General features: G+C 41.6%; 1 long non-coding RNA gene across 1 annotated transcript in view; it reads right to left on the minus strand.

Annotated features, from left to right (window-relative positions):
• Positions 1-9408: 9408 nt before the first annotated feature.
• The window catches only part of LOC139030394 (uncharacterized), a 67713-nt gene continuing 62396 nt past the window's right edge, over positions 9409-14725 (minus strand). Inside the window, exon 2 of the long non-coding RNA XR_011482764.1 lies at positions 9409-11099. This is a non-coding gene — a long non-coding RNA (uncharacterized lncRNA). The remainder of the gene's footprint in view (positions 11100-14725) is intronic.

Consider the following 14725-nt stretch of genomic DNA (forward strand, 5'->3'; position numbering starts at 1 on the left):
ACAGGACAAGTGTCAATTCCTATGGGCTTTCCGGAAGCCCTGTAATGCACAGAGGACCATGGGGTCAGGAGACACAGAGCCAGAGAAAGACGCACCACCACAGTGACGTGAGGGTCACTCTCCACCATTGAAATTAACAAATGAGCATGTGTCCAGGTAAGCAGGCAGGCAGCTGTTAGAAGTCACCGTTATCTCTAAAAGTTTCCTATTCTTCCTGCGCTGCTCTCTCCCCCAAACTTCCTTTTCCTGAAACTGCCTTCCTTACACTGAGAAAACCTGGGCTATTTCCAAAGGAAGATTTATGGGAAATGCTTCGGATACAGTTTTAAAAATAGCTCAGAGATCATTTTAAAAACATATCTCACTGGACTTGCTCTTGCCTTTCAACATAGAAATCATACTATCTACCTTTCTCCATGTTCCCAACTTCTGAATGTTCAAGGAGAAACTCTAGTCTTGCCACGTCCCTCAGGATTTTAGCTCCCAACTGCCTGGGGAGACCCACCAGCACATTCTGCCTTAGCCCCCCTGATGACACCGAGGCAAAGATGGGGACTCCACAGGTGGTCCATTCCATGACACCCCACATGCGCTCAGGGCCGCAGCTACCAGTGCAGTGTGCAAGAACCCATCTTTGAAGTCTGGTAGGTTCTCCAGCTATTAATATTTACTGAAACTTACTCAGTTTGCTCAGGGTCTTTTCCAGTGACTCATTGGAAAAGACCCTGATGCTGGGAAAGATAGAAGGTAGGAGGAGAAGGGGGCAACAGAGGATAGATGGTTGGATGGTATCCCCGACTCCATGGACATGAGTTTGAGCAAGTTCCGGGAGTTGGTGATAGAAAGGGAAGCCTAGCATGCTGCGGTCCATGTGCTCGCAGAGTTGGACACGACTGAGTGACTGAACTGAACCATCTCAGTTTGCTCATCGAGAACAGGGGTAATGATGATAGCCCTGTTGTATGCCCACAGCATAGCACACCATAGGTGCTCAATAAATAATAGTTACATATGTAAGCATTCAGCACAGTGTATAACCACCTCTGCATATTTATCAGTGAAATTATTTGACTAATTTATAACCTTGTCACTACTAAACTCCATGTACCAGGACCATATAGACTTACATCTGTATGACTCAACATTTCAGCCCTAGCATCTAGCCCCTGAACTGATACATAGAAGGTATATAATACACTTATTGATGAGTGAAAATTGCCTCTACAGAGGGTTGTTATAAAGATTTAACAAAATAATGCCTGACAATGAGGTATCACCTCACACCAGTCAGGATGGCCATCATTAAAAAGTCTACAGATAACAAATACTGGAGAGGGTACAGAAAAAAGGGAACCCTCCTACACTGTCGGTGGGAATGTAAGTTGGTGCAGCCACTGTGGAAAATAGCATTGAGATTCCTCAAAAAACTAAAAATATGATCCAGCAATCCCATTCCTGGGCATGTATCTGGACAAAAATATAATTCAGAAAAATACATGTATCTCTGTGTTCATAGCAGCACTACTCACAATTATGAAGTCATGGAAATGACCTAAATGTCCACTGACAGATGAATGGATAAAGTAGATATACACAGTGGGATATACATATATATGTATACACATATACAGTGGAACATTACTCAGCCATGAAAAAGAATGAAATAATTCCATTTACAGCAACAAGGATGGATCCAGAGACTATCATACTAAGTGAAGTCAGAAAGAGAAAGACAAAAACTATAATATCATGTATATGTGGGATCTAAAATATGACAATAATGAACCTAGCTATAAAACAGAAACAGACTCACAGACACAGATATCAGACTTGTGGTTGCCAAGGGGGAAAAGGTGTAGGGGAGGGATAGATTGGGAGTTATAGATTAGCAGATACAAACTGTTATACATAGAATGGATAAGTGACAAGGTCCTACTGTATAGCACAGGAAACTATGTTCAGCGTTCTGTGATAAATCATAATAGAAAAAATATAACAGTATAATACATACATATAACTGAATCACTTTGCTGTAGAGCAGAAATTAATATGACATTGTATGTAAACTACACTTCAATCAATCAATAAAATAATGCATGCAAATAGCTTAACATTGTGCCTGGCACATAATCGGTACAGGCATACCTCATTTTATTGTGCTTCAATTTATTGCACTTTGCAGATAATTGAGTTTTTAACAAATTGAAGGTTTGTGGCAACCTTTTCAGATGGTGATGAGCATTTTTTAGCAATAAAATATTTTTAATTAAAGCATGTACATTACTTAGACATATTGCTATTGCACACTTAATAGACTACAGGGTAGTATAAACTTAACTTTTACATACACTGAGAAAAAAATGTGTGTGACTCACCTTATTGCTGTAGCTACTTTATTGTGATGGTCTGGAAGCAAATCCAAGATATGTATAAGGTATGCCTGCACTCAGAACATTGTTGACTGCTGCAATTTGTAGAAGTAACAGCCGTGGTGGCAGTGGTATTTCTCTCAATCCATGCCTGAATTGTGGTGTGAAAAATTCTCTGTTCTGAGAAGGAGGCAGTCATCAAGAGACAGTGCCTACACTACTGCTTTTTTTTTTTTTCAGCTCCTCTTCATCACCATTTTTGTTTCTAGTTCTAAATTCCTTCTTCTTCCTCCACAATCCACCCGAAACTATATACTGTTCTGGCTTATGTTCAGCCTCCAGAAGAATAGACATTTCCATAGTCAACGGACAGCTGATAGGCTTTCTGCTCAACACTAAACACTAGAAACCTTTGGATCTATGTGTCACAAATGGTCTTTTTTGACAGAAAAGGGACTGGAGATCTTTGCTCATCTAGCAATGATGAGCAATGCCCACCTCTCTTAAAAGAGAGAAAGACCTTGCTCTGTGTCCCCACAGGTTTCTCTCGAAGGAGTTAGGTCTTTTCTTTTAATACATGACACTGTGATCACTGGTGTTTAAGCTTGTGTTCATATCATATGAATTCAGGGATGGGACCATTGTGTCTATAAATTTAATATCCCAGCATCTAACAGTCTGAGCACAGAGCAAAATTCAAGGCATGGTTGGTTACTAAATAAAGAAAGGGAAAGGTGTAGTAGTACAGTTTAGAGTCATTTCCTATATATCCATTTTGATCTCCATTAACACAAACAACAAAAATTTAGCTTTATATTAAAATTACAATCCAGGTGGTCATAAGGACTAGAGAGATGAGAACACAGAATTGAAGAAGACAATGTGACTTCTTGGTCATGAGCATGGAAATTTAACATCATGAGTTTTAAAAAAACTACCACTTCATAATATAATGTGTTTTCAAGCTTTTAGAGATTGACTTTCTCAATATATATTGGATGCTAGTTACGTGATTGTGTTTGACTTCGAATTTTTTTTATATAAACCTCAAGACCAAAATGGAAATGTCATGAAAAGAACAAGAAAATGTTGAGTCAGAAAAAGACTTAGCATCCCTCTAGGCCAGTGATTCTCAAAATGTGGTCTTGAGACACTTGGAGATCCCCAAGACCATTTCAGGGAGTCCTTGAGATCAAAATCATTTCCATCATGAGATTAAGACATTATGTGCCTTTCTCACTCCCATCCTTTCACCAGTCAGTATACAGCGAGCAGGGTATTATAGAATGTATGGTGTCATAGGAGAAGCAGGTTTAACAGTCCAGTTGTCTTCTACTAAGTCAGATCTTAAGAAGATTTGAAAAGAGGTGTAAAATACCACTTTTCCCACTGGTTTTGTTTTGGAAAAAATAGGTGTTTTTTCATAAAATATTCTACATTCATATGTAATATTTATTATTGCTTTTTAAAAAGAATTGGGATTTTTAACTTCCCAATTTTAAGTTTCTAATACAATAAATATCGATCACTATAACCCATATAAATAAAAGTTTTTTGGAGTCTTCAATATTTTTGAGTCTAGTGAGGGTCTGAAACCATTAAGTGTGAGGACCACTGCTCTAGACCCTTGGTTTTCAACCAGGGATTTGCATTTGAATCAGAAAATCAGGTCTCAGCTTTTCTATGTGGTAACTGATGAAGAGGACAAGTACTCTAAGCTCCATGGCCTCACCTCTAATATTAGAAGGTGACAGTAAAAATAGAAGCTGGGATCAGAAACGTATTATTAAGTAGTGGCCATTCATATGAAACTGAATATAGGAAATGAAAAAGACTAAAGATTTAAAGGCTTTAGGCTTGGCAACTGGCAGGAGAGTAGTGCCCCTGGTAGTCGAGAATAGCCATGTTGGAACTGGGGGAGAAGGTATGAACCCAGTGTGAGACGGCAGGTCCTGAAAGTGGAGGAGTCTTGCAACGTCTCCATTGCTCTCTGGAAACAGAACTGCAGTGGAGGTGAGCGGTCCAAACCAGTGATATGGATTTGAGGGTTAGCCCTCTCTAGTAACAGGTGGCACCCAGAGGGTGAATAAGCCCACCCAGGAAGTGAATGTGACACCTGGAGCTGTTCACCCAGGAAGTGAATGTGGCATCGAGAACTGTTCACCCAAGAAGTGAATATGGAACTTGGAGCTGTTCAAGGCAGACCCTGGGATGAGGGGCTCCTTTTTGGAGCAGGAACTAAAGGAGAGCCTAGGAGATGTTGGGAAAGACCCAACCACATATCAGAACAATGCACAACCCTGCATAATATCTGGGCATGACATAGGTATTCGATGCATGGGAAAATGGAAGGACAAAAAAGAGTAAGAAAAAAAAAAAAGAAAACAGAGGGGACAGCTTCAAGAAGGACGGGCTGGTCAACATTATCACAGCAACAGAACAGATATATATAGTAAATTCTGAGAAGCTAATGGATTAGATAAGAATTGGGTCATTGCCTGTTTCAAACAAGATTTTCTAATAGAAAAATCTTAGTGGAATCAAAACAATACATGAAAACTGAATGGGAAAAAATCTGAAAGCATAAGGAAGGAAATAAAAACAATGGGAGAAAGAACAGGGAACAAAATCCCACAAATATTTTTGGTATTTAACCAGGACCACCTGTGTACAGCCATGATCAGAATACCCAACGGCTTCAGAGCCGCTGAAGATGCTAAAAGGAAAGGGAAGAATGGTGGGTACCATGACTCACAGCCTTTCATTGTCTTCAAAGCACCCTATCCATGGGACTATTTTTTGCTCCATCAAAAGAGAATCCTAAGAAATCCTATAATTCAGAGGTCAAAAGACATTAAGGATAATGATGTGAAGGTTAAAAGATTTATCTGATTATTTAAAAGAAAATGTTTAGATTACATTGCTATAGATCTTGACTTGCTATGAGGTACAAATAATAAAAATCATGTCAGTTTCATATAGAAAAAAGGAATTGCTGTGACAACCACAAATCGGCCTTCACAGAAAATATAAATAGGAATCAAAATGAGAAAATTATAGAGAATTATGACTTTTTCTGATTAGGAAACCATTTGAACTAGTGGTATTCTTTAATGTTTTGCTCATTTGGCTCTGATATGAGAACATGAAAACATTCCTCTGCTTCAATAGTTCCTTTGTATTATAAATTAAAATGAGCAGACCATTATTTAATGAAATGAGACTGGAAACCAAGACCACCTAGTGACTTATTCCACTAAAATGCCCCTGTCCTCTTCACTGTTAACTTCTAATTAAATTTAGAGGCCCTCACCAAAATTCAAGAGTAGACATGCATTAAATGCATTATATTGCAGGCCAAATAGTAAAAGCAGATAACAGGGAATGTAGACTCAATGCTTCTTTAGCTGCCAGATTGTAAAGCTTCAAACCAGTTGTAAAGGACCAAAGTTTCCTATATCTTTTCCAGCATTTTCCATTAACCATGACAATCCCTGAGACCAGCTATGAGGTATGCTATTTATTTGGGTGGTGAGGGAAGATAGAGTCAAGGGTCAGATTTTCCCAGCTTCTTTGGGGCTAAGCCAGGGCTTATCACTTTTCAGGGCTCATTCTCCGAAAATCAGAAGAGTCAGATCTGGAGCCCAGGGGTCCCAAGGATTCAAGGTTAGGGTACCCAGTGATTTGACCTTCTGCACAGTGCATTTGCCTTGTTGTTAGGTCGTGTCCAACTAAGTCGCTAAGTCGTGTCCAACTCCCCACGAACCCATGGACTGCAGCACGCCAGGCTTCCCTGTCCTTCACTGTCTCCCAGAGTTTGCTCAAGCTCATGTCCATTGGGTCAGTGATACCATCCAACCATCTCATTCTCTGTCGTCCCCTTCTCCTCTTGCCCTCAATCTTTCCCAGCATTAGGGTCTTTTCCAATGAGTTGGCTCTTTGCATCAGGTGTCCAAAGAATTGGAGCTTCAGCATCAGTCCTTCCAATGAATATTCAGGGTTGATTTTCTTTAGGATTGACTGGTTTGATCTCCTTACTGTCTCAAGAGTTTTCTCTATCATAATTCGAAAGCATCAATTCTCTGGCATTTGCCTTAAGACATGTTCATTGTCAAGGGGGTAAGCTGGCTACACACAGCTGTCCAATTAGCTAGGTTGTCAGACCTGACCAGGGCCTTTGTGATCCGTGCTCTGCCTCCTGCCTGCCTTGTATCCCCACTTGCTTTGTTCAGTGGCCTCAGGTAGATACCTTGCTGTAACCTCATGCCCAGTTTTCCTCTCTCTCCTCTGGTTTGCTCCTTCACCTAGTCTGGCGCCCCACCTGAACTCTGGTCTAGATGCTGTCATTCAATCTCCTTAGGCTCTGTGCACTTCAGCCCAAGGGCCAGGCCAGCCCTGCCCTTCCTCTGAATCCACCACCAGACCCCGGGGCCCCTGGGAGCCTTTGCAACTCTGAGCCACTTGCCCATCGAGTGGAATGGTTTGAATACAGACCAGTTTTAACCACAGACCTTCTCCAACAGCACTCAGCTTCCCACTGTGTCACCAAAGAATTCACTAGCTCGGTGTGTCTGACAAAAAACAACCCCATACATAAGGGTCCTTCTGATGCAGCTAGTGAATTGTATGACTTATGGGCTTCCTTGGTGGCTCAGATGGTAAAGAATCTGCCTGCAATGTGGACGACCTGAGTTCGATAACTGGGTTGGGAAGATCCCCTGGAGGAGGGCATGGCAACCCACTCCAGGATTCTTGCCTGGAGAATCTCCATGGACAGAGAAGCCTGGCAGGCTAGTCCGTGGGGTTGCAAAGAGTCAGACACAACTGAGCAACTAACACTTTCATATTATACCATGATAAACTAATTATAAATTAGAAAAGCAACATCACATGATTCAGAGTATATTTTTCTAGGTCCTCCATAAGTAAACTTACACAACAATTTGTGATCATTAGTAGGCATGAATGTCAAAACATACAAGCCACATGAATCAAGCTCCTTGCATTCAGGAGCTTTCGTTTCTATATACAAATCCATAGAAACTCCAAGTCTTAATACAGGATTATCAAATATGGGAAGGGCATCCTAAAAAAACTTTGGCCATTCCCAACACCTGAAGCCTGAAGTTATTTTTTCGAAAGACGGGCAGTTACTAAATGTGCAGAATATGTATAACTGACTTGGTCAGAGCAACCTTGGTTCAAGAACTCACACCTCCACCTTGGAAGAGCCCTTGCAGGGAAACACACTAGTGAGGCCTTGAGATGCTACAGACACAATGGAGAAGGCAACACCAGATGTGAATGTAAGGAGTCTGGGCGGCCTGGTCTAAATGTCACACGGAGTAAGGCTGCCCTTGGAGTAAGGAAGAAAACAAGGCAGGAGACACCCAAAGGAGCAAAGCTTAAAAAAAAAAAAAAAAAAAAAAAACCATCTTTCTTAGGGGTTTTCTTGAGATATAAAGAAAAGCAAGCAAGTATCTATGAGAAAACTTTCTGGTCATCACAAAAATTCTCAGAACTCTAATATGCTTTCATCTTTGCCACACAGAAGTATTTGAGCTAAATACTATCTTTCAAGAATGTCAGGATCTGTGTTGTTGAGCACACCCTGGTTTCTCTTCCACCTTTGATCTCTTACCAAACACTGAACAAGGGACGAGACAATAACACAGATGCCACAGGATGTGTGGCCTCTCAAACATTTTGTTGCGCCTTGTTCTCGCTAATGATACCCAGTCCCTGCTGGGAACATCAGTCCCTCTCATGAAAGATGTCTCTCTGGACGTACATCAAGCAAAATCTCACAAAGCCCAGAGTCTTTTTCCTAAAGAATCTAAGAAAAAAATGGAAACTATGTACATAGCTGATGAGTGTCACAGCAGAGTTTCAAACTCAGAACAATCTGAATCAACAGTCCTGTACTCTTTTCTCTAGTGCCTTCTAATTCCCCTTTTTAGGCTTAAATTTACATATAAATGTTATGCAAAGTCTATGAAAAGCAAGGAACATATGGCAGGATCAGGAGGAGGGAAAATATAAAGATATAATTCCACAATGATAAGCTATACCATAGTGACAATAATAAAAACATTGTATTGTCTTGTTAGAAGATAATGTAGTTCTTGACCAGATACACCAAACTGCATTCTGCCACAGTAGTGGTACTCCTGACATGACCATTGGTTTTATTATTGTAGTCATATATTGGGTTGGCCAAAAAGTCCACTCAGGTTTGTTTGTTTGTTTCCATAACATCTTATGGAAAACCCTAAATGGTTACTTCCCTTGTGGTCCAGTGGTTAAGACTCGGAGCTCCAATGCAGGGGGCCCAGGTTGGATCCCTAGTCAGGGAACTAGATCCCACATGCAGCAACTAAGATCCTATACCCTGCAACCAAGACCTGGTGTGGTCAAATAAATACTTTTTAAAAGAAAGAAAACCCCGAATGAACTTTTTGGCTAACCCAATATTTATAAATTTCTATTACTTTAGAAGTGCCAGCTAACACAGGTTGTTTTGGGATTTTTCTAAACCAGATGCCTGGCATTTCTAATGAGCACATGATAGAAAATTTAAATTTCAAAGAAAATGTCAATGCCAAACCAAAAAGTGATTTTAAATATTCCTCCCACAGAATATTCTACACACCATGATTCTGCACACCATGGCCAAGTGCACACATGTAATTATTAGCTGGTTCACTGGCTCCTAATGGACCAGATATAAACATGACCCCAAAGTGTTCATTTAATAACCAGATACTGTCAATCCTGAAAGGACTGAATCAAATACACTGGTCAAAGCATCTGAGAGTGAGAGGGAACAGAGAAGTCATCTAGACCAACTGCTCTTTCAGTCATGAGTCTCTTTTTAAGACCTCTGCTGTTAAGTCACCTGGCTGCATGCCAAAGTCACCAGGCTATACCAACCAAGAGCTCACTATATCCAGGAGAGACCACCATTCTGCCTTTGGACAGCTCTGTTTCATGATTCATTGTAACTGTCAGAGTAATAAACCAGCAATTGGTCTGAGGATGTGGATACATGTTTATTTTCCTCCGTAACACAAGTCAATAAGAAAGCCTGTAATTGAGTACATCCAAATTGGGTACAAGCATAATTGTGACACATGTTTAGACTAGATGAGGCAGCTCAGGTCACTGGGCCACTGAAGAAATCATTCCTAAACCATATAAATGAGCTCACATTACACATCTACGCTATGAAGTTTTTTTTTTTTTTCTTCTTAAGTACATTTACCGCCAAAAACCCACCTGCCAATGCAGGAGATGCAGGTTTGATCCCTGGGTCAGGAAGACCCCTCTGGAGAAGGAAATGGCAATCCATTCCAGTATTCTTGGCTGGGAAATTCACGGACAGAGGAGCCTGGTGGGCTACAATCCATGGCATCACAAAAGAGTTGGACAGGACTTAGCAACTAAACAACTAAACAATGAAGTAATTTTTCCCTCTTAAATATGTTTGCCACCAACCCGAAAAAAAAATTCAGCTTGTTGGATCAGTACTATAGATAAGTGTAGTACTATGGCCAAAGGAACAGAGTTTCATGTCCATATCACAGTCACTGGATATGTTTGGCTCTTACTTGCCCAGCTGACTTACAGAGGGCATATGCTGCAGAGAGCTGAGATGGCGACCTCAAAGTTGCTGAAATATTCGGATAGTCTGTGCAATTTTCCAGAACAGCACAATTTGGGAGAACTAACTTTGTAGATAAAAAATACAGGCATTGTCACCCTGGAATGTAGAGTGTTCAAAAAGGCATCTCATCACATGACAGACTGTCCAGGTACTGAACTGACACTCATTCAAGCCAAAGAAGAATAGTTTGGAGGGCCACTTTTTCACTTCTTAAACGAATACTTTTTCAGCCTTTAACATTTTTGTTTCTCAGTGTCTTTTTGTTGGATGGGAGATTTTTTCCTCAAATAGTGAGGCAGCTTAAGGCTTTATAATCTAAGTAAATAACCTAAATGTAGCTTCTCTCCATGTACATTCTCAAGATTACAACTTGGATTCTCTGAGTTTAATGAGGGCTGGAGTTAGACTGTTTCCCATTAGAAAGAGAAAGGAGTAAGGCAGAAATTCAATAAGTGTTCAAGTAAAATGCAGCCATCCTCACATCTGTATTATATTAGAGGAGACACAAGACAAAACATTGCCTCTTGAGGTTAAATCTAAATTTCCTGCTTCAGTTCTGAAAGAGTTTGAGAGTTTAGATCAAAAAAGCAATGGAGAAGCAGGACCAAAAAATATCTAAAAACAAGTTTCAAAGGCTATTAAATGCCAACATTTAGTTACTTCTTTGATGCACCAATGTAGTCAGCAATTACCCAAGTGAAGCGTTAGTCTCTTAGTTGTGTCTGACTCTTTGCGACCCCATGGACTGGGGCTCGCCAGGCTCATCTATCCATGGGATTCTACAGGCAAGAATTCTGGTGTGGGTTGCCATTTCCTTCTCCAAACTATCCAAGAGCCACAAACAAAAATCAGTAAAAGTTCTACTCCAGGCTCAGGTCTTTTTCCAAGTTCGGGATAACCCACCTGAGATCTGTGTGCCAAAGGAGGTGCCAAACCACCACCTCTGAGTCTTCATCTCTCCTGAGGGATGTTGTTGAATTTCCATGTCTTCCTCTATCACATCACACTTGAATTTCCGAAGATATTTCAGTCTCCTTTGGATTCTACTGGCCTTTAATTTCATACTGCAAAAAGAAAACCCAAAGTCCTGAGTCAAAGGTCAACAAACACCACAAAGAATCTCAACAAAAAACAAAAAGCATGAGATCAGGAACAGTATTCAGGGAATTCTCTCCTTAAGTCTGGCTTTCAAGCCTGCAGCCATTCCTTTATCAAGCTGATGAGTAAAACTATGTTTGAAGAAAGTAACACTGACCTGTTAGCTTTGGTGACTCTGTGGAAGCTTTTCTAAAATGCCATTGATCAGAAACACACACACACAGAATATATGAAGAATCTGTTATTCTGAACAACTCAGGATGGAACGCCCTCTCCTATCAGATTCCATGGTAGAGTGAGATGCATCTCTCTAAACTTTACACGTTATGAACTTTTTCTCAACCATGAAGATTCCGATTGAATCAAGGGACTGGGATTAGAAGGAGATATTTACCATGAAGTCATTTTAGACAAATCTTTTATAAAGTTATGCCTCAGTTTCAGCATCTTAAAAAAATCCAGGTTCTGTGCTTGGTCTTCAACACCTTTTATCACTTTATCCATTGTCCTGTCTCCACAGATTATTTACTAACCCTCAGATAGTCAAACAAATCCTATTGCTGTTCCTCCTACCTCACTGGTTGCTTGTCCTCAGCCTCTTTTTCTGCTTTCTCTCTTTAACTTTGGAAGGTCCCAGGACTGAGTCCTTGGATGTCCTTTTCATCATTGCTCACATCCTTGGGGAGCTCATCCAATCTGTATATTCCAGGGACTCTTGAATTTATTATCTGCAGCTCCGCCTTCTCTGCTGAACTCCAGACTTCTATACACCACTGTCTATTTGATATCTCCATTTGGATGCCGAATAGACATCTCAAGCTTCTGTGTCCCAGATGGAAGCCCCAGTTTCTCCCTACCCCACCCCCACAAACATCCTGCCCCTACAAGGCTTCCCGTTCTCAGCTAATGACAACTCCATCCTCCCAGTTGCTCAACACAAGTCTCAATGTCACACTTGCCTCTCACTCGCCACATTCAATCTGTCAGAAAATCCTATTGGCTGTGAGAAAGCCATCAAGAAACAGCATATCCAGAGACCAGTCTGTCTCCTCATCACTTTAGAGCTACTGATCCAGGCTCCATTATTTCTCACCTGGGTTACCTAATGGCCTCCTAAATTCTCTCTCTGCTCCTAACCTTGCCTCCTGGAGGGCCAAGGAGATCCTCCATAAACATCAGTCACATCATTTCATTCCTCCACTTTAACTCTGGGAGGACTACCCAGACTTCCCGTGTCACTCAGATAAAAACAGAAGCCCTCACAATGGACTGGTTTCCTCCTCCCGCTTTACACAACCTGCTCCAATCACAGTGGCCACCTGGCTGTTCCTTAAACATCTCGGGCACATTCCTCCCCGAGATCCTTAGCACCGGTGCTTCTCTCTTTCTAGAAGGTTCCTCCCTCAGAGAGCCACAGAGTTCCCTTATCTGCTTCAAGTCTTTGCTCAACAGTTCCCTTCTCAGTGAGGCCTGAATGCCTGCTTAAAATTGCAGCCACCTCCTCCCCACATTTCCCGTCCACTTTCCCCTTTCATGCATTGTTTTTCTTTCTCTAAAGTACTTATCACCTTCTAATAATTACTCAATTGTTTATTTTGTGTCCTCCCACAACACACACATGCACACACAAACACCCACCCAAGAATATAAACTGCATGAGGGCAGTGATTTTTGTATGTTATTCACTGAGATATTCTAAGTGCCTAGATTATACACACAAAGAGCAAATACTTACTGACTAAAATCCACTACCTGTTTCCCGTTTTTAGACTGACTTTCCCCAATCTCTCTAACAATGTAAATACCTCTTTTCCTCACGTCAAGCTCCAATTTAAATCCTCCTCCTCTTAAATCTTTTCTACATTAGCTCTGCTCTATTGACCATGGATTTTTATGAACTAGTCAACAAAATAATTTGCATTAGCATCTTCACATTTGCCAACTTAGTAAATTTTAAGTCATGCATGCATGCTCACTCACTTCAGTTGTGTGACTCTTTGCAACCCCTTGGATTGTAGCCTGCCAGTCTCTGTCCCAGAGAAGGCAATGGCAACCCACCTCAATACTCTTGCCTGGAACATCCCATGGACGGAGGAGCCTGGTAGGTTGCAGTCCATGGGGTTGCTAAGAGTGGGTCACGACTGAGCGACTTCACTTTCACTTTTCACTTTCATGCATTGGAGAAGGAAGTGGCAACCCACTCCAGTGTTCTTGCCTGGAGAATCCCAGGGATAGGGGAGCCTGGTGGGCTGCCGTCTATGGGGTCACACAGAGTTGGACACAACTGAAGCAACTTAGCAGCAGCAGCAGGAGCAGTCTCTGTCCGTTGGATTCTCCAGGCAAGAATACTAGAGTGGGTTGCCATGCCCTCCCTCTAAGGGATCTTCTCAACCCAGGGATCGAACCCACGTTTCTTGTGTTGGCAGGAGGATTCTTTACTGCTGAGCCATCGGGGAAGCCCAAATTTTAAGTCATATATGCATGCATACAACTAAACTCTCTGTTATCTTACAAAAAATTCTGCAAGAACCATAGCCTGTGGAATTTGTGTGTGTTTCATGCCTTCAAAAGATGCATCTGATGAAGAGGGAGAGATTATTAGAGAGCCTCTCAGTCACAGGGTAAACAGCGAAAAGTTCATGAGCTTTCTTTGGTAAGAAGCCCAAGCCTATTGTTAAGGGTTGAACTGTGTCGCCCAAAAAAGAGATGTCAGAGTCTTAACCCTCAGTATCTCAAAATGTGGCTTCCCGCCCCTGCCAGAAATAGGGTCTTTCCAGGGTTAATCAATTGAAAACAAAGGCATTAGGGTGGGCCCTAATCCAACATGAATGGCATCATTATATAAAGGGGAAATTTGGACACAGAAACAAACATACACAGAGGGAAATGCTGTGAAGACACACAGGGTAAAAACCACATGAGGACAGAGGACTGGAGTGATGATCTGGGAGCCAACGGATGCCTGAGGCTGCAAGAAGGGAAGAGACAGGCCTTGAACAACTCCTTCCCCAGGGCCTTCAGACAGAACAGGATTCCACCAACACTTTGTGTCCTCCTGGACTGTGAGGCAGTAAGTCTCTGTTTTTGAATGCAGGCTTTTGAACTGTGGTCTTGAAGACTCTTGAGAGTCCCTTGGACAGCAAGGAGATCAAACCAGTCCATCCTAAAGGAAGTCAGTCTTAAATATTCATTGGAAGGACTGATGCTGAAGCTCTAATACTTTGGCCACCTGATGCGAAGAACTGACTCATTTTTCCAGACCCTGATGCTGGAAAAGATTGAAGGCAGGAGAAGGGGACGACAGAGGATGAGATGGTTGAATGGCATCACCAGCTCGACGGACATGAGTTTGAGCAAGCTCCAGGAGTTGGTGATGGACAGGGAAGCTTGGCATGCTGTAGTCCATGGGGTCGCAAAGAGCTGGACATGACTGAGCAACTGAACTGAAGTCTCTGTTATTTTAAGCCACCCGGTTTATGGTATGTTGTGACAACAACCCTAAGAAACAAATGACCCATTACTTGGGTGCAGTAAATTGAGCTGAGGTCTTGTTAAATTTCACATGTTCAAATAATTCAGGTTGCAACAATGT

Source organism: Odocoileus virginianus, chromosome 22 (assembly GCF_023699985.2).
Source record: "Odocoileus virginianus isolate 20LAN1187 ecotype Illinois chromosome 22, Ovbor_1.2, whole genome shotgun sequence".
NCBI classification, from domain to species: domain Eukaryota; kingdom Metazoa; phylum Chordata; class Mammalia; order Artiodactyla; family Cervidae; genus Odocoileus; species Odocoileus virginianus.